The sequence below is a fragment of the Diabrotica virgifera genome, chromosome 8 (assembly GCF_917563875.1).
Source record: "Diabrotica virgifera virgifera chromosome 8, PGI_DIABVI_V3a".
NCBI lineage: Eukaryota > Metazoa > Arthropoda > Insecta > Coleoptera > Chrysomelidae > Diabrotica > Diabrotica virgifera.
Window position 1 is genome coordinate 28479944 of NC_065450.1, and position 25802 is coordinate 28505745.

General features: G+C 32.9%; 1 protein-coding gene and 1 long non-coding RNA gene across 2 annotated transcripts in view; one reads left to right on the plus strand and one right to left on the minus strand.

Moving 5' to 3' along the window:
* Positions 1-25802, plus strand: part of LOC114336294 (allatostatins MIP) — a 709306-nt gene that overhangs the window by 204806 nt on the left and 478698 nt on the right. The window lies entirely within an intron of this gene.
* Positions 10846-11303, minus strand: LOC126890725 (uncharacterized). The gene is made up of 2 exons (XR_007700431.1): positions 11221-11303; positions 10846-11123 (listed from the first exon to the last, which is right to left on the minus strand). It is a non-coding gene; the product is annotated as an uncharacterized LOC126890725 (long non-coding RNA).

Genomic DNA, 25802 nt, shown 5'->3' on the forward strand with positions numbered 1-25802 from the left:
GTACGGAGGACTAAGCTAGCATTCAAAATTTAAAAATCAAATGTACATTCCTAAGATGCACTTTTTTACACCTCTATGTAGCGGTACTTTTTTAGTATTTGACGTAAGTAAAAAAAGAGTTTTGTACTTCTTGTTCTTACAAGATCTCTTTTTTTATTTTAGCATTAGCTCCGATGATGACGTTTATGTCGAAAGCGCTCAGCTAAGGAAATAAAATTATTTACACACTTTGACATACTACATTTTCATTTTCCCTTACTTTTAGTTTTAACTAAAAGTGAGTTATAGGTAATTGAATGTATATTTTTTCCGGCGAGTAAAAAACTCTAAGTATTCAAGCTGAAATAACGGGACATTGGTGCATTTTATAACATAAACTTATTAAACATTTGTCAAAGTACTTAAAAGTATCTATCAAATGAGCCCCCGAAGATGTTGATAGCGTTAAAATTTACGCTCCAAAATTTTTTCAAAATTTATCCTTTAAAAATTTTTTTCAAAAAATGTTATTGTTTTTTTTTTAATAACTCGGTTCGTGTCTACGATATCAGGTTCATCTAAATACTGTTTGAAAGTTAATTCTAAGTGCTATTTAAGTGCGTTGAACCTAATCTTTTAAACCCCTTACTTTTTTTAAAATAAAAGTTTAAATGGCCCCGGTTGCATGGTTCCAACAGCAAAATTTAAGATTTAAACGTTTCTATCTCGCTTATTTTTTACCCTATAGAAATCGTAGAACAGGTAAAATATTTGGCACAGAAAAAAACTAAAATTTGGTTATATATAATTTTTTACGTATATCGAGTATTTTTGTAGTATTATCAAAAGAATATGAGAATTACAATAATTTTAAAAATTATGATTTTTTTAAATCATATCTTTTTTCAAAAATATGAATTCTAAACCGGTCAAAATTATCAAAAACATTAATTATGCTAATATAAAGAAGTTCTTTTAAGGCTTATTATAAATTTTAATTTTTGTGGAAATGGCCTATGTTTTATTTTTCACTTTTTCCTAAAAAAATCGAAACGGTTCTTTTATTTTCATTATAACTTACTTATTCTTGACGCTATTACCTTATTTTGAAGCTCATTTGATAGGTATTCCGAAGTACTTTGGCAAATGTTTAGCAGGAATATTTTATACATTGCATCGTTTTCCCGTTATTTAAGCTTGAATACTTAGATTTGAGTACTCGTCGAAAAAAATACACATTCAATTGCCAATAACTCACTTTAAACTAATATTAGTTTAGTTCTTTATGTAAGGAATCTATTCAATTTTTTATTATCTTCAATTTCAATAATAACAACTTTTTTGTAAAAGCTTATAGTTTTTGATTTATACGTGAACAACTGATTTAAAACATGCATTTTTTTACGAAAAAATAAAATCTTTGGTCTTTAGTAACTCAAAAAGTGTTAATTTATTGTAATAGCTTTATATAACAAATTTTGCTTATAATTTTCCCTCTATCGACTTATGGTATTATTTTTAATAAAATTATTTTCACCCACGAGAAGGGGTGGTATTCACCCCCAGGGTAAAAGCGCAAGTTGGCATCATGTCACCTTTGTTCCTTGAGGTACCCTCTAATTACTGACAAATTTTCATGAAAATCGATGGAGGTTCAACGAAATCGGAGGTGAAAACCTTCAGTGACTGCACTAGTTAGAAATGTCATACAAAACATGAAGATATGACGTAACAAGGCAGGGTTCGCGCGCTTTTTACATCGTTTGAAATGATTTAAATACATTTTAAGGTTTACGTACTTACCTTACATTAAGGTTTTGAGGCATGAAATTTCAGAAATCTTATTTTTAAACTAAACTGAACATTATTATGTAATAAAACAAAAATATGCAGTTTTCCTATAATTACAGTGGTTGGTTTTCCCATCACACTTCGGGATCCTGCCTTGCATTTTAATTCATAAATAGACTGTTTTAGGTCTAGTAATGTGATGACGTAATTTGTATTGGGAATTATATATCTGAATACTAAATCATGCAAATGATAATGCCTTTAGACAATTATCATCACTGTCAACATGTCTAATTATCAATTTACATAAATCCAGCGGTAGTGCTCGTCTAAATGTGATCAATACTGCATTTTAAGAACTAGTTAAATAATAATATTTTAAGTCTGTTGACTACATTGAAATGTTTGAATATGTTTTTATAGTCCAGTCAGGTTAGACCTAAATAAAAAAAAATATGAAAAAAATGTTTTAACCTTTAACTACACGCGCTGGCGTATTTTGTACGCCAGATATAATCATTCTACTGCAAATATATTTAAAAATTTAATTTTTGACCTTGTTTATCTATCTAACCTCTTACTGGAATGTGCATTATATTTGGTTTTAGTTTCGTTACAATCGGCGTTCTAAGAAGACTGTAATTACCAGTTTATTATTTGTTGCTTCCGGTGATGTACAAAATATGCCACGATTGTAGTAATGTAAGTAGGTACATCTTTCAATTGTTTTTTTTTTAGTCATTATGGCACAAAATATATTGTTCTTTATAAAAAAATACCTTTTCTCATGTAACAAATCACATTTGAAAAAATTTTTCATTAGTAATTTTATTTATCATGGAATCGTTAGGAATCCCAATTTACTTACTGAGAAGGACCTCCAATCATTCGCTGATGCCGAATAAGGTTTATAACAAACAACTAAATGTATTTTTCAAAAATAAAAAATAAACAAAACCCCTATTTTAAGTGTATTCTCGTGTGGCGTACAAAGTACGCCACACGAGATTTGAGATAATTTGATGCGCGGGTAGTTAAAGGTTAAGAAACGCTTTTCTTTATATATTAGTTGTTACGAATGTCTAACATTAAAAATAATATAAAAAATCAACTAAAAAGCCAAAAATAAAAAAAAATTGAAGAAATCTAACATATTCGTCAAAGAAAAGCGTGGCGCGTCTTCATCGAACAAACGGTTTTCGCCCCACGCTTTTCTTTAACGAATGTGTTAGATTTCTTCAATTTTTTTTTACTTTTGGCTTTTTAGTTGATTTTTTTTATAATATTTTTAATGTTAGTCACTCGTAACTAATGAAAAGCGTTTCTTAAAAAAAAATTTTCATATTTTTTTTATTTTTGACTTTTTAGTCTTACACTTTTCAAACATTAAAATATATCGTCGTGTTTATTAAAATATGCATAAAACATATGATGTAGAAACATGAAAAGTAGTCGGAATCGGCAAAAAATTTGAAATTTTATTTTTTATTAATGAAGCATAACGTAAACAATAAACGTAAAAAGTCAAATTATGTATAGTCCATATATTTAGCTACAATCTGTAAAAGTTTCAAATTTCTTCATTGTAAAAAACAAAAGAATTTAAGCATTTTTCGTTAAAATCGTTTTTTATTTAAACAATTAATAAACATAAAATGTTTAGTCATTTACATTGAAGAATAGGCAGTCAAATTACCGTCCAAAGATTTGACCCAAACGATTGAATTAAAGAAAAGCGTTTAATTAATAATTAATACGCCAAAACGAATTCTAATGTTAATTGCAGCACAAAACGTCTCTACCGGTGGTTTTTATAAGACTACGATAGAAACCAGATTTTTTTTATTCGAGTTTTGGTTGAAGTTTTGTTTCGTATCGTATTGAAATTTGACACGAATAAGCTCCGATTTTTATAAAAACAAATATATGAGCGTCCAAAATTTGAAACCTTATTGTTTATTTATGAAGCATAACGTAAACAATGAACATAAAAAGTCAAATTATGTATAGTTCACATCATTAGCTACAATCCGTAGAAGTTTCAAGTTTCTACATTGTAAAAAGCAAGAGAATTTAAGCATTTTCCATTAAAATCGTTTTTTTGTTTAAACAATTAAAAACATAAAAAAAAATTATTGACTATTCGTGTATTGTTCCCACGAATACAAATGTCTGCAAATTTTCATTCATTTGCATTGAAAAAAAGGCAGTCAAATTAACGTCTAAAGATTTGACGCAAACTATTGAACTAAATAAAAGCGTTTAAAAAGATCTAACCGTGCATGGCGAGCTGCCTGAAATTTTGTTATTCTAACCTTTAGAGGGGGTCAATTGTAGAGTAAATTTCAAATCGTGACTGAATTCCGTCATTGTGTTAGCAGCCATTTTTAATTTAAAGGAAAACCAAGATGGTGTTTTTGCTTAATATCTTCAATATTCTTCATATTTATGCTGTTTACTTGCTGTCTTACCATAGTTCCACTAAGCGCACTACTAGGAGATATTCTGTTATTCATCATCATCATCATCATTCTCTTTGCATTATCCCTATGCGGGGATGGCATTCCTAATTTCATTTCTCCACACAATTCTATCTTGGGTCCTATCAATATTAATCCCCTTTACCAACCTGTCCTGCCTAATCGTTTCCCCCCACGTCTTCTTTGGTCTTCCACTCCTACTCCTTCCAGGAATCTGCACTTCAGCTACTCTTCGTATTGGATGATTAACGTCTCGACGTTGAACATGACCAAATCATCTCAACCTATGCTCTCTCATTTTGGCATCAATTGGTGCCACACCTAGACTTCCCCTAATATACTCATTTTTAATTTTATCCTTTCTTGTCACTCCACTCATCCATCTAATCATACTCATTTCCGCCACATGCATTCGTTTTTCCTCTTTCTTTTTCACTGCCCAACATTCAGTTCCGTACATCAGAGCTGGTCTTATGGCTGTTTTATAGAATTTTCCTTTTAGCTTCATTGGAACTTTTCTGTCACACAACACACCACTCGCTTCCTTCCACTTCATCCATCCAGCCCTAATTCTACTGCATGCATCTCCATCTATTTCTCCATTACTCTGTAATACCGATCCCAGGTACTTAAAACTATTGCTTTTTACAATCAGTTCACCATCCAAAGATACCATTTTATTTGTAGTCACTCCATCTTTAAATGAACATTTCAAAATGGAGATATTCTCTTATTATATATACTTATAAGGTAACCAACCCAGCGCAATTTTTGTATTTTTTCATAATTTGCTATAGAAGGTTCTTTGTAATAATCGTGGTTGAATCTTATTCACCACATACCATTCATCATCATATAGCGCTACAACCCTGGGTGGGTCCTGGCTGACTGTACAACTTTTGTCCAATTTGGTCGGTCTTCCATCAACCTAGGGTCAAATGGAATGTTTATTTTTCGGAGATCTGATTGGATGTTATCTCTCCATCGCATTCTGGGACGTCCGAATGGTCTTTTGCATGTAGGAATCTCCTCTTATACCAGTCTTACAAGTCTCTCGTTATGAAGTCTGTGCACGTGGCCTAACCATCTTAGTCGTTGTGATTTAATTTCTTGGATATTATCGGTGTCATTTTAAAGTGCTTTTAATTCGATATTGGTTCTGATCCTATAACTGGTTTGTGTTAATGTCATGGTGGTGGTCCACATACCATTGCCAATCATAAATATAACCTCTGATATATAGTACGCAAAATCTTGAAGTGTAGTAGTAGTCCCTTTAGGTTCTTTTATATTCTCTTATACCCGTTTATATTCACAATAAATCTGTATGATTCTCTCTTTATTAAAATTTCAAAAACAGCCCTCGATTTTTAAATTGAAAAGAGTTATTTCCTTCAAGAGTTAAAAATTTACGAGTGCTAAAACAATTAATTTTAAAGACTCGCCATAAGATTTTTACTCAAATTCTGATTAAATTGTTACAAGTTTATTTTTATCGCTCAACCCATCAAAATAAACGACTATTAAGCGTACTCTAAAGTGTTAATAAAACTGAATAACACAGCGTTTAAAAGTAAAAATATTTGCTGTTAATTTTCTCGGATAGAGCAAAGTAGCTATTAGGGAAAAGGGTGTATACGATTAAACTATGATTATCGCGTTAAGGGGTTTCTGTTTTATTTGGTAGCATTTAAAGCATAAAAGGGATGTAATATGGAGTTGGTTAAAGAACGTAAATTATAAACATATTAGTATTCAGGTAGAGGCACGTCCTTTGTATTGAAGTTGTGTTAGTATCTCATGTATACTGAACAGATAAATTTTACCAGATTTGGTGCTTTATAAGGAATCCTAAAATTCATTGCATATTTAACTTAGTCGACACCTATGTCGTAAAATCTTGCCATAAAGACAATAGGCCAAAATTACAAATATATTGTTTCTAATAATACAATAAGTGGAGTATTAATATTATATGTTTGATCACTTACGTGTTTAAAACAATTAAAATAAACTGTAAACCCAGGCTTAGTCAAGCCGTCAGGCGATGCTAGGAACCTACTCCACTAATACATCAACAGTTTATCCATCTAAACCACTATCATTTTTTACTCTGCACCGAGTAAGAGCATGCAACAAAATAAAGATGGACGGTTACGTTTCGATTCAATTCGAGTCTCTTACCATTCTCTGACACGTGTTTATAGGTCTAACCGTCATCAGAGAGTCTTATTGATGCATTAATGTAATAGATTTTTAGCATCGTCCGATGGATGGATTGAGCAAAAATATTGATACAGCCCAATTACAAGACGAGAAAGTTAAGGAATCAGTTCAAAGACAACTGAACGAAAATTAAATTTGGGAAAATATCAGTGAGAATGTCGATGAGGACTTAAATAAAATCGTAACAACAGTAAAAGAAATCTGTGTGAGAAATTTACAAGGCAGGTTAAAGCTAAAAAAGCAGGCTTGGATGACAGATGATATATATTGGATTTGATGGAACAACGACGACTAGCGAAAAACAACGAAACACTTTATAACAGTATACAAAAAGAAATTCGATGTAAAATACGAGAAGCAAAGAGTCAACATCTAGGCAAACAGTGTCATGACATTGAGGAACTTGAAAACAGATACGACACGTTTAACATGTATAAAAAAGTGAAAGAAGCGGCTGGTATCTTCAATAAGAAACAAACTGCATTGCTAAAGGATGAACATGGTAAAGTATTATTTGAAGTAGATGACAAACTTAAAGAATGGGAAAATTACGTTACGAGCCTTTTCGAAGACGATAGGAGTAGTTCACCTTCCGATATTACTAACTGCGACGGAGCCCTAATAACACGCTCTGAGGTAATAAAAGCCATACACTCATCAAAAGATGGCAGAGCGACTGGTCCTGATGAAATTCCAACTGAAATATACAAGCTTATAAATGATAGCGATGTTTTAGAGGCTATATCTTCTTTTTCAATAATATTTATACCAGCGGACAACTACCTAATGGTTGGTCTAATTCACTGATTAATTATAGCTCTACCTAAGAAGAGAACAGCAAAAACCTGTGCTGATTATATAACCATCAGTTAGTTAAACCATTTATTGAAATTTTTTCTGAAGGTAATACATGGTCGTATCTACAATAAATGCGAGGAATACCTGGATGACACAGTTTGGTTTCCGTAACGGGTTTGGAACGAGAGAGGCACTGTTTGGAATGAACGTACTTGCTCAAATATGTCGAGATATATCTGTAGACATATACTGTTATTTCATTGACTTCTAAAAGGCATTTGGTAGATGGTGTGGAATCACAAGCTCTTAATATTAAAAGAGGAGTACGACAGGGATGCCTCTTGTCACCCCTGCTTTTCAACGTTTATCCGAAAGAATTTTCAGAAAAGCACTTTCTGAGAAACAAGAAGGAATACTTGTGAACGGTGAAGTCATCAATAATTTGCGACATGCGGACTCCTAGCTTCTACTTAAGAAGATCTGCAAGCACTACTTAATGGTGTCGTTGAGAATTGTAGGGGGGCAGCTCTGGATCTGAACATACGGAAAACCAAAATACTGGTAATAAGTAAACAACAGTATATAAAACCGTCTATATACAGGTCTAACAAAAATACAGGTCATAAATTAAATCACATATTCTGGGACCAAAAATAGTTCGATTGAACCTAACTTACCTTAGTACAAATATGCATACAAAAAGTTATAGCCCTTTGAAGTTACAGAATGAAAATCGATTTTTTCCGATATATCGAAAACTACTACAGATTTTTTAATGAAAATGGACATGTGGTATTCTTATGGCAGGAACATCTTAAAAAGAAATTATAGTGAAATTTGTGAACCCCATAAAAATTTTATGGGGGTTTTGTTCTCTTGAGCTCCCCCTCCCCCCACCCCAAACTTTTGCGTACGTTCCAATTTAATTATTATTGTGGCACCATTAGCTAAACACAATATTTTTAAAACTTTTTTTCCTCTCAGTTCTTTTTCGAAAAGCTAGTTTTTATCGAGATATTCTGAATATTTTTCAAATCCACCACATATTTGTATACTGACAAGAGACCTGGTAGTACATAATATGAAATTTTATTTATAAATTACAGTTTGAGATATATTTTGAACTATATTAGAAAAGAAGCCATATCTCGATAAGGGGTGTCTTATCGAAAAAAAAAACAAAGAGGCAAAAAAGTTTTAAAAACATTGTGTTTAACTAACGGTACCGCAATAATAGTTTAATTGGAACGTACACAAACATTTGGGGGACTTAAATGTACAAAACCCACATAAAATTTTTGTGTAAATATATTAAAAAAGAAGCCGCAACTCGATTAAAACTGGTTTATCAAAAAAATACTAGGAGGCAAAAAAGTTTTAGAAACATTGTGTTTAACAAATGGTACCACAACAATAATTTAATTGGAGCGCACATAAAAGTTTGGGGGGGGGGGGGAGTTTAAGGAAACAAAACCCCCATAAATTTTTTATGGGGTGCACAAATTTTACTGTAATTTCTTTTTAAGATATTCCTGCCATAAGAATGCCACATGGTCATTTTAGATAAAAAATCTATAATAGTTTTCGATATATTGGAAAAAATCAATTTTTATTTTGTAACTTCAAAGGGCTATAACTTTTTTTGTAGGCATATTTGTACTAAGGTAAGTTAGGTTCAATCGAATTATTTTTGGTCCCAGAATATGTGGTTTAATTTATGACCTGTATTTTTGTTACACCCTGTATATGTAAATAATACCAAACTTGAGCAAGTTGATAAAAGCGTTTACCTTGGACAGCAATTCTAAATCGCCTTGAGGATTTCGAAATGTGGTGCTATAGAAGGATTTTAAAAGTTTCCTGGATGGAGAAGATTCAAAACTTCACAATACTAGAACGTCTCAGCAAGACTACTGAGATCATAAAAAGCATCAAGCAGAGAAAGCTTGAGTATTTCGGACATGTAATGAGAGGTCCCAAATATAGGTTGCTACAAAATATCATGCAAGGAAAAAATAGCAGGCAAACGCAGTCCAGGACGAAGTAGAACCTCATGGTTGAAGAACTTTCGAGATGGTATGGTGTTGACACAAGCATGCTATTTAGGGTGGCAGTGAATAAAAATAAGATAGCTATGATGGTAACCAACGTTCTGAAAGGACATGGTACATGAAGAAGAAGAGAAGATATATTGATTATGCCTAGATTTACAGTTTACTTTAATCTTTATCCACACTCATTTCATCTTTCTTCATTAGAGGTGGCTAAAGATATGTGTTGGTTTAATATTTCAATATATTTACCAACCAGTCGGTGCGTTTTTACTCAGTTCAGTCTTCTTAAGAGCCTCTTTGATGACGGGTAGACCCATAAACACGTGTCAGAGGATGGTAAGAGACTCAAATGGAATCGAAACGTAACCGTCTATGTTTATATTGTTTTACGCTCTTATTAGGTACAGAGTACAAAATAATAGCGGTTTAGATGGATAAACTGTTGATGCGTTCATGGAAGAGGTTCCCAGCATTGCCCGATGGCTTGATTAAGCCTGGGTTTACAGTTTAACCTTACGTTAGGCGCGTGGTTATTGCTGACGAGCTTAGTCGCGCGGTCTACGATTGTAGACCAATATTTTTTGTCGTATAATACCGGATTTTGACAAAATTAACAAATTAATGGATAATAACATGTTTGTTTATATCCGTATTTTGATATTAGACATGTTTCATTCCTTGGCTTTTCTCATTTTGACAGTGGTAAAATTATAAACGAGGTCATGATTTTTTGGGTCTTTATTCGCAAGTAAATGAAAATGGTCACAAAAATAAGCTCAATTTAGTAGAAAACACAAATAATTTTTTCTTTAAACTTATAGAATGACCAATAGGGATGAATAATAAAGAATATAACTAAAAAGTAAAAAAAGAACAAAACTATTAAATGGTCAAAGTGGCACCAATTTAGTCCGTCAAACATTCAGTGCAAATATCCCTGAGATGATCCTTGTATGCAAATTTGTGACATCTTTGGCACGCCATTCTTGTTGACATATTGCAAATTCGTACACAAATACAACAACGTCCCCAGGGGCGGATCCAGAGATTTCTTGAGGGGGGGGCGTAACCTTGTCAACATGGGCCCAATACCGGGGGGTTTGGGGGGTATGGAATACCCTTTTTTGAGTTTTGAAAATTGACGTTATAAAACACATTTTTTTACTCTGTTCACACTGCGTTTACAAAAAAATAACCTTGAAATTGACAAATAAACTCAGCTATTTTCAACTCTCTACTCTAGCAGATAGAAATGATTTAGGATGATACGTGTAGTGACTGGTAGTAGACACTGTAGTCCTGTGGTACATTTAGACTGGAAACTCATCCTACTTAAATACTTTAAGAGTGGCTTATAGTCATTCCATTTGAACTATTAAAAAATGTAACAAGCAAAAAACACTTTTTTTTATGTTTCATTATTTAAAAATATTTTTCAAATATCAAGATTACGTTTTTATAAGACACAAGGTATTAATATACTGTATAAAAGAAGGTTGCAAAATGATTAACTAACATTATGTTTAGTATGATTTAATTACTGACATTAGAAGTAAATTATAAAACAAAACAAAAATACTTTGGCTTAACAAAAACTACGTTGTTTTCCCTTAAATTACAAAATCCAGTTTTCTATTCTTCTTGCTGGAATACCGATCGATAATTTTATTGATGTCCACTTCTATATCCCTGTGAACATTCATGAGAGCCAGTCCGGTCAGGCGGTCTTCGGTCATTCTGGTCCTCATCCAGCTTTTCAATCGCCTCAGCGTAGAAAATGATCTCTCTGCTGTTGCTAAAATAGAAACCCTTTTTAAGAAACATTGTAGTTATGATATTGCAATGCAGTTAAAAGTACAGTATAACCATTCCAAGTAATATGGTAAACTTACCTTTCCATCAAATCCAAAAATTGTTGCTTTTTGTTGTTACATGTTTCGGTGGATGCCCATCATCGTCAGACACAGTATATAACACTCATTAAAGTTAAAATTAAAAACACAAACATTAAAAACATTTAAAAAACGGACGATTAAAATATTTATAATATTGTTAAAGTGTTGTGTTGAGTTAAAATAATATACTTTGAGTGATCATTTGAACTTGAAATGTTTTGTAAATAATAACCAATGTCGTGAGAAGAACTATTTACATTATCAACCGATGTCAAGGTCGATTGTTGATCCTCTGCAGGTTCATCAACTGGCATTAGGTTATGAGACGGAGACAAACCAGACTGTTCCTCAACATCTTGTTCCTCTTGATAACTTATTCTTCTCTTTTTAACTAAGAAACGATCCATTTTCCAACACCAACGGTATACCAAATATCACAAACAACTCACACTTGACAAAAATATCGCAACTATGCAATTAGCTGAAACACTTTGGTATGATACAAGCTGCGATCACGCATTAGCTACTGTGCTCATGACGGACCGGACACAAACACTAGGAACACTAGGAACTACTAATAAACTAGCAGACAGCTTCTAGGCTACTCTCTGCTTCCAGCTTAGTACTCAAGCGCCCCGCAGGCACCAGCACCGCAGCCGCGCTGCGATCGTCCCGCCAGTAGAGATGGGCGTTATATATCGTATTAGGATAAGTCACCCTATTACCACCAGGTATTCGTGACAAAGGTAATACGTTAAGGCAATATCCCTAATATTTCTGTAACCGTCTCCGTCTGCCGTCGTCGAATATCGCGGTGAGGTATTAGGACGCTGTCTCGCTGTCACCCTTTTCTGTCACCGTATTCATGGGTATTTGTCATAGTAGTTGTAATATTGATCTATACTATTATTAAGATGAAGTGGTTTCTTCCTGTCTGTCTTTACGGCCAATCACGCTAAAACTACCTAACTATTTTTAAGAGTATAGAGACTATAAAAGGATACTTTTTACTGAAAAATAAAACTATATTGATTATAAAATATCAATTTTACCGGCCACAATTTATGGTTAGAATAAGGTATTAAATTAGTTTACCTATTCAAAGCTGATTGAAAGCAGATTGAAAATTACATTTTTATTAATGATAAAATATCAAATGTATTTATTATTATTTTAGTATTTGTATAAATAATGCTGAAATACTCAGACAGGACCCATAATACCGAAGGGCTGGGGAGGGGATAGCAGTCTCCTGCTGTCAGGTAATAGGTGACAAAAATAATATAATACCGTCACCTATTACAGCTGAGTCACGGAACGCCGTCACCTAATACCAGAAAGTAGCGGTATTTTCCATCTCTACCCGCCAGTCCGTCACCGTCAGCGTCCAGACGGCTGGTTAACTCCCGTTTACACCGCTGCATCGCTCATCACATGACTATCCGTTACCTCTTACCGCGAGAAATATACATCATTGGTGGTTTTTAAAATCATCATACTATCAAAACATTATTAAACTTGTGTTGTTAACGACTTTTCCAAATCAAATTTTTCGTTTAAACTTAAAAATATGGTATAGGCTATAACTTTCTTTAACTGAGGGGGTGGCGCGCGCCCCCCGCGCCCCCCCTCTGGATCCGCCACTGAACGTCCCACGTAATTTGTTGGAATATTAGGGGAGTGAGTACGACTTCTAGAACTCCGAGCAGTACACGATCTCGTCGTTTAAGTTCTCTTTCCAGGGAAGGTATAGTTGATCCATATTCAATTTGCGGTTTGATTAGTTCCCATGCTAAGTTTTCAATGAAGACGCATCTTGAAACTTTTTCATTTATGTTATTAGCTTTATATACACAGCAGGCTACATATTAGCTTTATATACCCATACAACTAAAAACTGGAACGCGCTTAGTCGCGCGGTCTACGGTTGTAGACCAGTGCTCTTTGAATAATGATAAAAAAATAATGCAAACAGATCGCCGGCGTTTAGCAAACTGAAGAGTAACTTGGAAGTATTAGTGAGAGCTACTAAGCGGGATGGGGGCGTATGTGAAGTTTTCTGTAATTGGCGACCACTTAAAGGAGAGAGGTCCACGATTGTAGACCGCGCGACTAAAGGAGGGTTAATCGTTTTAACACCCACACACACTACAAAGATACAAGTATCAGATATTACACATAACTCATCAAACACGTAATACTTCACTTATTGTATTATTGGAAAAAAATGTATTTGTAATTTTTGCCTAACAACTTCTTGGCCTGCTGCTAACAACTTCTTGGCCAATTTCTGGACACAAACTTGTTTCGGAGCCGAAGAATTAGTTTCACACCACCCTTTAGTCTCTTGTTTTGATTCAAGATAACGGCGATAGACTCCCCTCTGAACTTTGAACACGACTAAATTTGGCTGAAAGGACAAAAGCATATTCAATGAGCATTTACTGTTTGACTTGTCTGACTTAGTTTTTTTCCATTTTTATTAAACGGTTTTCTTTAGTTCAACCGTTTGATTCAAATGTTTTGACGTTAATTTGACTGACTTTTCTTCAATGCAAATGAATGAAAATTTGCTGACATATGCCTTCGCGGGAACAATACACGAATAGTCAATAATAATTTTTTTCCATGTTTATTAATTGTATAAATAAAAAAAAACGATTTTAATGGAAAATATTTAAATTCTCTTGTTTTTTACAATGTAGAAACTTGAAACTTTTACAGATTGTAGCTTATTATATGAACTATACATAATTTCACTTTTTACGTTAATTTTACGTTATGCTTCATAAATAAACAATAAAGTTTCAATTTTTTTGCCGATTCCGACTACTTTGCAAGTTTGTACATAATATATCTAAAAATCCTAAGCGGCGACGATTTTGAACGCTCATATTTTTGTTTATATAAACATCGGCCGTTATTCGTGTCAAATTTTAATACGATACGAAACAAAACTTCAACCAAAACTCGAATTCAAAATAATCTTGTTTTCAACGTAGTCTTAGAAAAACTACCGGTAGAGACGTTTCGTGCTACAATTATCATTAGAATTCGTTTTGGTATATTAAGTTAAAATTCATTACGAACCCGTAATGGATGGAGTGGAAATTAACAGGGTCTACACCTTGTCATTGTAAAGTATTAGAAGAGATGGAAAGACTGCGAAAACTGTAATAGATTTTGATTTAAGAAATGTATGAAGAAATTACAGAAAATGTACAATGTATGTATTAAATGTTAAAATAAATGCAAAAAATATGTCTATCATATACATCCTTGGTTTAAACATGACGATGTATTTTAACCCTAGAAGGACCAAGGTGGGTTAAAAGTATCCACAACATTGCATTACATCCGATTTTCTAAATACCTTTGTTCCTAAAAATCTCAAATAACTAGTAGTTGTCGACGTGCTATTGCCTTATTAGATGGCATAATTAAATTAATTTCCTCATACTTTTATAAAAACTTAACAGTGGACTATAAATAATCCCCTTGAATCCCTTCAACACCATCCCAAAATGGAAAGGGACGATATCATTTATGTGTCAAATTAGCAAAATCTAAAAGAAAAAAGGCCAATAAGTGGGCAAAAACAACCATAGTTTGTTCAAAATGCAAGTATGTATGCGGTAAGCACAGCAAGAAGTCAAATGTTTCTGTATCCTACGATGATGCCAATTCCACTGAAGCCGAAGACTCCGGGTAAATTATAAATTCGTATCTTTTAACTGTTCCATTAACGTCTAGGAATTATATAAAAGTGTTATTTTAAAATTAGTTTAAATAAAGAAGCACGTTTTTAATTTATGTGTGGACATTTATTGACCCTCCTTGGTCCTCGCTGTATCTACTAAAAGATTGGTCCTGCGAGGACTAATGTTTGAAAAGTGTAAGACTAAAAAGTAAAAAATAAAAAAGTATGAAAAAAACATTTCTAAGAAACGCTTTTCTTTAGTTACGAGTGACTTAAATTAAAAATATAAAAACTCAACTAAAAAGCAGAAATTAAAAAAAATTAAAACTCAAAAGATTATTCGAAAAAAACTGTTAGACAGATTAAATATGCAAAAATCTCACACATTCGTTAAAAAATTGAAAAAGTCTAGAGATTTAATTAAAAGATACTTTTCTACTTTTCGCACCCCGCGCTTTTCTTTAACGAATGTGTGAGATGTTTTCAATTTTTAAAATTTTTGTATGTTTAATCTGTCTAACAGTTTTTTTCGAATAATCCTTAGAGTTTGAATTTTTTTTTATTTTTTGCTTAATAGTTGATTTTTGTATAATATTTTTAATTTTAGTCACTCGTAACTAAAGGAAAGGGTTTCTTAAAAATGTTTTTTTCGTATTTTTTTATTTTGTTAAGTTTTTAAAATACGATTAAACTTTTACATTTTTGCAGTGTAGACAGGCCAACGCTCTTTCAGTCCAGCCGTTTTTCAGCACATCTGTTGCCCAAACTCTTTATAATGGTCCCGTTGTAAAGTCTGTCTTTCAGCATAATTTGCATGATGACTGTTTGGATTGAGTTTTTTGTGCATTTATAATTTGTCCACCTAGTCTTTTTATTCAAATATTAATTGTTAGTTTTAATAACATTATGCATTGATATGTATTTACCTGTTAAGAAAAAAATAAGCTATGCTATCTTCAAAGAAATGATCACTACATAAGCAATATTATCCTAATATTCCACATCACATATAATAAATCACATATTCTAGGACCAAGAATAGTTCCATTGAACCTAACTTATTTTAGTACAAATGTGCACATAATAAAAGTTACAGCCCTTTGAAATTACAAAATAAAAATCGATTTTTTTTCAATATATCGAAAACCATTATCGAAAAGAGATTTTTTTATTGTAAATGAACATGTGGCATATAACAGTGAAAGTACACCTCATAAAAATTTATGGGGTTTTGTTCCTTTAAACCCCCCCAAATATTTGTGTACGTTCCAATTAAACTGTTGTTGTGGTACCATTAGTTGAACACAGTGTTTTTAAAACTTTTTGTCTCCTAGTACTTTTTCGATAAGCCACCTTTTATCGAGATGTGCCTTTTTTTAATATGTTTTAAAATATACCTAAAACCGTAAATTATAAATAAATTTTTAGATTATTAACATGTCTCTATAACCATACTTAACCATATTATTTTGATAGAAATATGTGGTGGATTCGAAAAAATATTCAAAATATCTCGATAAACACTGGCTTTTTCAAAAAGTACTGCGGCAAAAATGTTTTCAAATCAGTGTGTTAAACATATTATGGTACCACAATAATAATGAAATTGGAACGTACACAAAAGTTTAGGAGGTTTAAGGGAACAAAACCACCATAAAATTTTTATGAAGCGCACAAATATTTCACTATAATTTTTAAAAATATTGCTACCATAAGACTGCGATATGTCCGTTTTCAATAAAAAATCTGTACCTAATAGTTTTCAATGTATGGGAAAAAATCGATTCTCATTTTGTAAATTAAAAGGGCTGTAATTTTTTTTATGTGCACATTTGTACTGAGGTAATTCAGGTTCAATCGAACTTTTTCTAATCGCAGAATTTGTGATTTAATTTATCGCCTGCATTTTTGTTACACCCTATACATAAGATATACATTATAGTAAATAGTAAGTTTGTTGCTTTGTTTGCCTTGTTACGAGATACGCCGATACTTTCGACGTTTATTTTACTAATAACTCGCATTAACCTTTTCTTGTAAGTACTTTATTACTTCTTAACCCTTATCCGGGCAACACATTTTACTTACGTAACCGGGCACCTCGGGTCCGTTGGGCCCACCACTGTTCTTGAAAGTACTATTCATATTTACCCATATATTTTTCTCATATTCTTTTTTGATTTTTTATCAAAGTTAAATTTAAATTGTCTAGATTAAAAAAGGTGCTACCACAGTATGCGGTCTACCTCGAGGGTGCTTACACTTATCTGGCTTTGAATATAGTGCCTTGAAAGGACACCTACCTCGATACGGAACAAGTTGCTCATCTACCATTATGTTTTTTTTCTGGTAAATAGTGTATTTCTGAAAGTTTTGGTTGACTTGATTCCACAAATCGCGTATTGTTGCCAGTGGCGGCTCGTGGCCTTGGAGACAGGGTCGGCAAGGTTTTTTTGTCTCCTCATATAGGTATACCATCAAACTAAAAGGCTTAAATCATCATAGGAGATTTTGATGTTTTTTGTTTTTTTTTATTTGATGTACTTGACATTCTCTCTTGTTTCATGGTGTTTCGACCATACGTGTTGATTCTTTTGAGACAAGATAAATCCCGTTTATTTGAGGCAGAAATTGGTGGTAGTGGTGATAAGATAATTGATGAACACTATGAAGAGTTTGTTATAATGAATTGCAGTACTTACTACATAGAATTATACATACATATTTTGTAACTTATCCCACTGTCTGAAAATATTTGGATCGGCATAATTTTTAAGTACCTAACTTGTTATAATAAATACCTTGGAAATTCTTTCGCGAAGGTAACTTTTAAATTTTGAATCGTCAAAGAGGTCAAAAATTTGCAAATCTTCAAAATTCGAAAAACGAGTATCTATTTGCATATATTAGTAGGTATCCAAAATTTCAAGATATACCTATTCGTTTTTCGAGATATGTATCATGTTGTTGTCTTTTTTGGAATGGTTCGGAAATATCAAGCGAGTCCAAAATGTCACTGCGTATATATTGGAAACTACTATCACTACGAAAATCTCTGAGATTTTGCACCAGTTTTCGTATTCTATTTTCTGAATAAATAATGTCAGTTGACTGATTTTGAACAATAATGAATATCTTGGGCAAACTCTGTCTTAAAAATATTTAAAAGAATTTAAATTTAAAAGAAAGTTCTCAAATCGATTGCTTCACGGATCGAGGTATCGCCAATTTCGAAATCAAAATAAAAATCAATAATAAAATCAAAAACTTCCAAAAGCTGTTCACGAAAATCTGCTACAGATACTAAAACTACCAGAGATAATCTGCTTAAATAAAACTAACCGAGATTTAAAATTTCATCGCGTCTGACAAACTGTTCGCTTTTTTTTGAAACAAATTTGTTCTAAAGCAGTAATCCGTTTAGGTGAGCTAAACTGGCAAGGAAAGACGATATTCTTTATTTTTTTACACGTATCATGCAAAACTAAATTCATTATATGCGCATAATAGTGAGTAAATAAAGCTTGTGATGTAATATGTAGTTTTAACTTTTGCCTGGAGACCATGCAATTCACCACACATCACAGCAACGCCGTCATAAGATTGCCCCAGTTTGCCCTACCAATTTATTTTTGATATCAAAAAATTTTAAAAAATTCTTTAAAACATCAAAAATATATTCTGCCTTATTGCTTTTACTCACGTTTCTAAAACCTAAAAACCTCTCATAAATATTACCACGTAACGACAATATTATCGAAGAACAATAATTGATAATTGTGAATGACATGATAATCAGAAGTTTCATCTACTTCCAGCGAAAAGCAAATGGTTTTCTAAATCTCAGATTCAATAACGTTATTCAAAATGTAACTATTTGATTATATGTATTAGTTCATTCTGTATGACGAATACACTTCGAATCAGAAAGTAAATATTTCTAAAACAATTTTATTATTTTCTCTATAATTACTTTGATTTTTAACAAATGCTTCGATCCATCATGTCCACTAAATGATAATTCCTGACAACTTAAAAAATTACAATATCAATTAAACGACGTAAAACGGCGTGATTATTTTGGACAATTTCTGCCGATGCTATCTGGCGATGCACTACCGACCGGCAGATTTAAATATGCCGTACCTGCCTACGGAGAGAATGTATGTTCGCTTGCTCATCGACTTGTTATTTCGTTGAGTTTTACGTGTAAATCGTCAGCTGCGGATGCGTTGGGTGCGGCTAGCCGAAAAGTCAGATGAATGGCTCGGACCATTCATTTTTTGAGAAGTCTGTTATGCGCAGGGATCACTTAACGCTCGGATTGATCAAATCCTTTTAAAAACCATGAATAAAATTTAGTTTGTATTATCTGACAGATTTTTTTTACTTCACACATACAAATATTAAAAAAATCTATCTATATAAATGTGTGGGTCGGCACTGCCGACCCTGCCGACCCTGACCGGCCGCTACTGATTATTGCTAATTTGTCGTTCCTTCTTCGATCAGAACTCGTGTCCTTATCGTCAAATCGAACAAATCTTAGCAAATTTTTGAATCGTTTTAATCCCATGGTAGCTTTAAATATAGTAGTTCCATAAAACTTACTCCAAAGTATATCTACATTATGGATGTTGGTACTCAGGTGCCCTGCTGTTAGTAGTAGTCAAATTAAGGCATATAGCTCGGTAGAGTCGCAATATTTACAGTTCCCTACCCAAGTAGCAATTTTACGACCTGCAACCAATTTTGTCCTAATGGGGCGTTAAATTTAAGGACAAAATTGGTTTAGAATAAGCCTTAACCAAGGACAACGTCTGTTTTTCCTATGGACCAACGTTGCTGCTAATAAGTAATATAATCTGATGACCAACCGACATCGGGAATAACGACGTCAATTATTAGGATAAGGTTTGACGTTAAGCTGACGTCGGTCTTAACCTATCTGTAGTATAAGTGCAATTAAGTGGCATACATCAACGACTACTCAACGTCGGGAATTACAACGTATTTTTTAGGATAGATGCCAACTTTCAGAGGACGTTGGTATTTTATCGAGTATGGTAGACGTATTTTTCGGGAAGACGACAACGACAATCCAACGTTGAAAATACCAACGTTAATTTTAAGGTTTAACGTTAAGCTGACGTCGGGTATAACCTCTATACTACAATGTAATTTACTGGAAGACATTTAACGACTGCTCAACGTCGGGGATTACAGAGTATTTATTAGTATCGAACCCAACGTTCAGGAGACGTCGGGTGTTTTCTCAGTAGGTATATGGTAGATTGCTGCGTGTACTTGCGGGAAGGTGAGAACGACAATACAACGTATAAATAGGTAATAACAACGTCAAATCCGCCATTAATGAAAGATCGCCATGGTTCAGCCATTTTTTGAAACATAATATTTGGCAATTTTTTTGCTAGATTTTAATGAATATTTGATTTTAATTAACGAATTTTGTTTATAGTCTAAGAGCTAGTGAACCCTCCGACTAACGGTCGTCCTCTAAGGCTAGAAATTTGTATAGTGATAATTCATAGCACACCAAGGCTAAAAACCATGACCTGGCAGGCATCAGCCGTGCACGTGTATCTACCAGGTGAATCGAAAAGTGCAAATTTAGGGGGTAAAATAAACTTTCTCCTGTAAAGTTTAAATTTAAGTATGTGTTTGAGTAAGTCATTTAGAAGAAATGTGTACAATGACAGGCGATTCTGAAGAGCACACGACCTTGCTAGGCGAGGGAAAAGTCAAATGAGCTATCACACAACCCCTACTCTCATTTAAAAAAATCATCGATTACGTCATCAAGCCCAGATGGATGACGTCACTAGTATTATATATATGTTAAAAAGGCCTAATTTAAAAATAAAAATCGACCTGTCTGAGGATTTCTCTTCAAATTTGCTCATTCTCGAGATAATGATAAACGTCCTCACTTATACTACAGTGTGATCGCCCGCTTGAGTAGCAATTAAAAACCAAAGGGGTTTTCGATATTGTATTGCAAAAAACTCTTCGGGATTTCATCAATCAATGTTTAAAGAATATCTCTACCTACCTTGACAACATTGCAATTTTTAGTTAAATGTCCGATTTAGGGTTAAAAATGGCCGATTTCAAAATTTTTAATCGCTTATATAACAAAAACTATTAACCTAAGAGAAAAATCACTAGAGACCTTTTCTGTTTGGAATGAAAAAGCCTAAAAAAACTTTTTTCGATGCAAAAAAAAATAATTTTAGGAAAAACCCCTAATCTTTCCCCTCGCCTGGCAAGGTCTTGTGCTCTTCGAAATCGCCTGTCATTGTACACATTTCTTCTAAATGACTTACTTAAACACATACTTTTAAACTTTACAGGAGAAAGTTTATTTTACCCCCTAAATTTGCACTTTTCGATTCACCTGGTAGATACACGTGCACGGCTGATGCCTGCCAGGTCATGGTTTTTAGCCTTGGTGTGCTATGAATTATCACTAGACAAATTTCTAGCCTTACAGGACGACCGTTAGTCGGAGGGTTCACTAGCTCTTAGACTATTATATATAAATCAAGGATAATTTTGTATGGGTCTAGACATAATAATATGTTTTTTTAATTACGATGGTTATTTCTATTTTTACCGTTTTTTTCGATTTAACCTGTAAATTTCTGAGGCGCTTTCAGTTTTTAGCAATTTTTATACCTAGTTTAACTAGTTTCCTTGCGTTTGTAAATTTTCGACCGCATTATGCAATGAGGCAGATGATTAATAAAATAATTATACAAGTCACTTAGGTTATATTCTGAATAGAGTAGGAACCTACTTAGATAAGTATCAACAGGCCGTCATGCATCTTAGTTTCTGATGATTTAATATCCTCCAAGATTATTAACTTATTTGGTAAAAATGAAGTGTGTCGGCCGTACTTCTGTGGTAGAGAATTTTATGCTATTACTTTACAAGACCAAAGTCCTAAAAACTAACGTAATTTGACGATAAAATATCTCGAGCTGAAAAGTCGAGAGGGGGACGTCGAGGCAACCCGTATGTCTATTCCCCACTTAGGTGCAAATAGCGGTTTTCTGACCGTCGTCGCAAAGTCGCGTATTAACGTTGGGGCATTTAATCCAACGTTAAGACGTCGTAATATTACGTCCAATTGCTTTTTGGGTATCCCCAGGACTTTTTCGGCTACTTTATTTGTACACTTCAATATTTCGTTCACAATTTTTTCGTCCACAAACAAACAAAAGGAATCAACAGGATCATCTACATTTTGACCAGGGGCTAACATTACTTTGTCCACTTTGCTTTTTATTACGTCGCAGGATGACATTCGTCTTGTCGGTTGTGGTTTACTCTTCCAGTTAATTCCATCCTTAGTTTCAAAAATTAAACACTCTGAAATCTGGGAACTTGTAACTACACATTCTTCTTCATTATCACTCAATACTACTTGCTGATCACTGATCATCCTCTTCACTAGCTTCCGAAAGATGATCTTCAATTTCAGAGTCACTTTCAATGCCACCTACTTCAGGAGATTCTTAATCATCCGAGTTCCAAAAAATATTAGCAATATCTTGCAGTTCTGCAGCTGATAATGGATTTCGGGACATTTTATTCGCACTATGTACTTTTACTCTAATTCAATATAATTTTAGGAGCTTAGTTGTCGACACTAACATCGATATCAAACCACTGAATGCAGATTCATTATTTATTTCAAAATATGTATAGCTACCTACTAACAATATTATTGCATTCCAACAATGATTATCAGTTTTTAAAATTCATTTAGAATATATATAACACCTATTGTAGGAATCTCTTTGATGTTCACATCCAAGAGATGATTACATTGTTTGTTACACGTTTAGACTTTATTATTGGATTGCCGGAATCATAAAAGTCGTTTAGATAATCCACAAAAACATTACCTGACTGCCAGATTAATTTCTGTAATAAATATTTAGACTTTAGGTATAAATACAAATAGGATCCGACGGGCCCTTGTTGCCCCTTTACGTGACAAAATTCTTTCGACGCAATAATTTCAAAAATGATAATGAATATTTTAAATAGCTCATGACTATGTTGAAGTAAACATACTTCTAAACAAATTCAGTGATGCATAAAATTCAATAAAAATTTTTTTCAGTTTATGATAAAATGATTGGCGTCTCGGGCCTGTTGGACCCACCTTGCCCGGATAAGGGTTAAAGATAAATTACTTTAAATGTTATGCGGGGCTGCGGTTAAGATGGCTTTACAGTATAAGAAACATAGACAACGCGATCCAATAGGCAAGTTTTAAGCGCCGTGATGCCGATTTTATCAAAAATAATTTTTAATCGAACATTAGAGATATTAAATTAAAACTGTTTTAGAAACGTAATCTACAATTTTAGGATTCATATGAGTTTAATTTTATTTGATATACGGTAGTTATTACGCACATGAATCCTAAAATTATAGATTGCCCTTCTAAAAGAGTTTTAATTTAATCTCTCTAATGTTCGATTACTTACAAAAATTGTTTTTGGTAAAATCGGCACCACCGCGCTAAAACTCTCATAAGGACTGCATTGCCTATGTTCTTGATAGCAATGTTTAAAGAAACACGTATCTTTAACATTAAATGAGCGTCCAGTTAACTGGACGCGGGCTCTCATTAAAAACCCTTGCGTCCTGGACTCCCTACTAGACTTTGGCAGCCAACCTGATAATAAGATACACTTGAAAATGAAAGAATTGAATAAAACGCTTTATTAAATAAAATCTTATAAGAGTAGTTTCATACTCTTATTCTTGTAAGAGATAGCTGTATGAATTCATCTAAAAAAGAGTTTATTTACAATATGTACAAGATAGATTAAAAACATTAATATAACTAAAATAACTTAAAAATACAAACCTAAAAAAGAGAATCAAGAACAATGCTATTTCTTATGAGTTTTTGACAACTATCAAATAATTTACAAAACGTCAGTCAAACTAAAAACTACAATTATAGAGTCATGCCGCCTAAAACTACAAATACCTTAAATTATCGAAATGTTGTTTTATTAAAAATAAGCATAGTTTTATTTTTACATCCCCCCACCAACAGGTATGACCAACCACTAAAATCTATGGTTGGTCACAAAGCATCAATTTTGAGATGTGAAAATAATTCATATCGTTTCTTTTGTATCCAATATCTATTTCATATAACGTATTTGAAATTCGTTTCTTTATTTGAAACGGGCCTAGTCTTATTTCATCAAGCTTTTTTCTATTTAGCTTGGATTTATTTTCCACATATGCCCAATCTCCTTCTTTAAATTCATAGAATTTTCTATTTTTGTCATACAGTTTTTTGTTATATTCATGATGTCGTACTGAATTTTTATAAGCTATTTGCTTATCTTTTGACAAATTTCTTGTTTCACAAAGTTCCTCGGGAACAATCGGATCCGCTTTTCCAAAAAGCAAATATTCTGGGCTGTATCCGGTTACGGAATGATCTGTTCTATTATATTCATCTATACATTTTTCAGCTATTTTTGTCCATGCTCTACTTCTAGTTTCATTTAATTTGCATCTTATCCTATTAACTAATGTTTGATTAAGTCTTTCATTTAAATCATTTGAAAATGGGCAGTCCACTGCTGTAAAAACCAGTTGAATATTTAACTGTTTCATATTATTTCTAAATATTTTGGAATTAATTCCCGGATACTGATCTGTTAATAATGTTTTTATGGGGTGTTTATCTTGAATTTTAGAGATTAGTTTAATGAAATCATCTGTCGTCTGATTTTTGGAAGTAACTGCAAATGCATATCTGGTAAAATGATCTACAAGTAAGTGGAGGTATTTTTTTGTTGAACGATTGCCAGCAAATCCTCCTATTGTATCTAGGGACATAATCTCGAAAGGTTCTTTTACCGGACCTAATTGTGACAAGAGACCACATTTTGGACCTACTCTTGTTTTATTTTTCCAGCAGATCTCGCATTTCTGGCAGATATTCTTTGCCAGTAAATCCAAATTCTTGATGTAGTAAAAATTCCTAATTTTGTTAATTACTTTACCAGCACAAATATGACCATAAAATTTGTGAATTTTTGTTACTAACTCCACTCCAAAATCCTTGGATAATATTATTTTTTCTGGTTCTTCCTCAATTTATAGAATACATCTTGGTTGAACATTGTTCCTATCATTTTATCTATAGCTTGTCGATAATTATTCTGGTCTTGTTTTATCTCAGTTAATGTCACTAGGTTCACTGTTTTTATAAATATTTCTGCATTTTCTATATTTTCCAAAACTGGGTTTCTAGAAAAGCAATCTGCTTCTACATTTCCTTTTCCGGGTTCATATTTAATGTCGAAGTCAAATTGTGAAAGAAAATGAGTCATATCTCCTAATTCTTCATCTGGTCTTGTACGAAGTTCTCTTCCCTCAAGGGGCTTATGATCAGTAATAACTACAAATTTTCTTCCCATTAGCCAGTATTGCCAAAATTTTAATGCTTCTTTAATTGCCAGGCACTCTAAAAAAATTGCTTTTTTGTTTTTCTGATATTTGTTAAATTTTTTTGAAAAGTAAGCCACAGGTTTCATTTCTCCATCTTCTTGTTTTTGTTTGAGAACTGTACCAACTCCTAAAACACTAGCATCGGTATATATAATTGTAGGAGCATTTGGGTCAAAAATAGCTAGAATAGGTTCAGAGCAGAGAATACTCTTTACCTTATTAAAGGCTGCTTGGCAGTTTAAAGACCAGGGGAATTTAATATCTTTTAGTAAATTATGTAATGGTTCTAATAATCTGGCTGAATCTTTTATATATTTGTGATAAAAATTGACTTTTCCCAAAAACTGTCGTATAT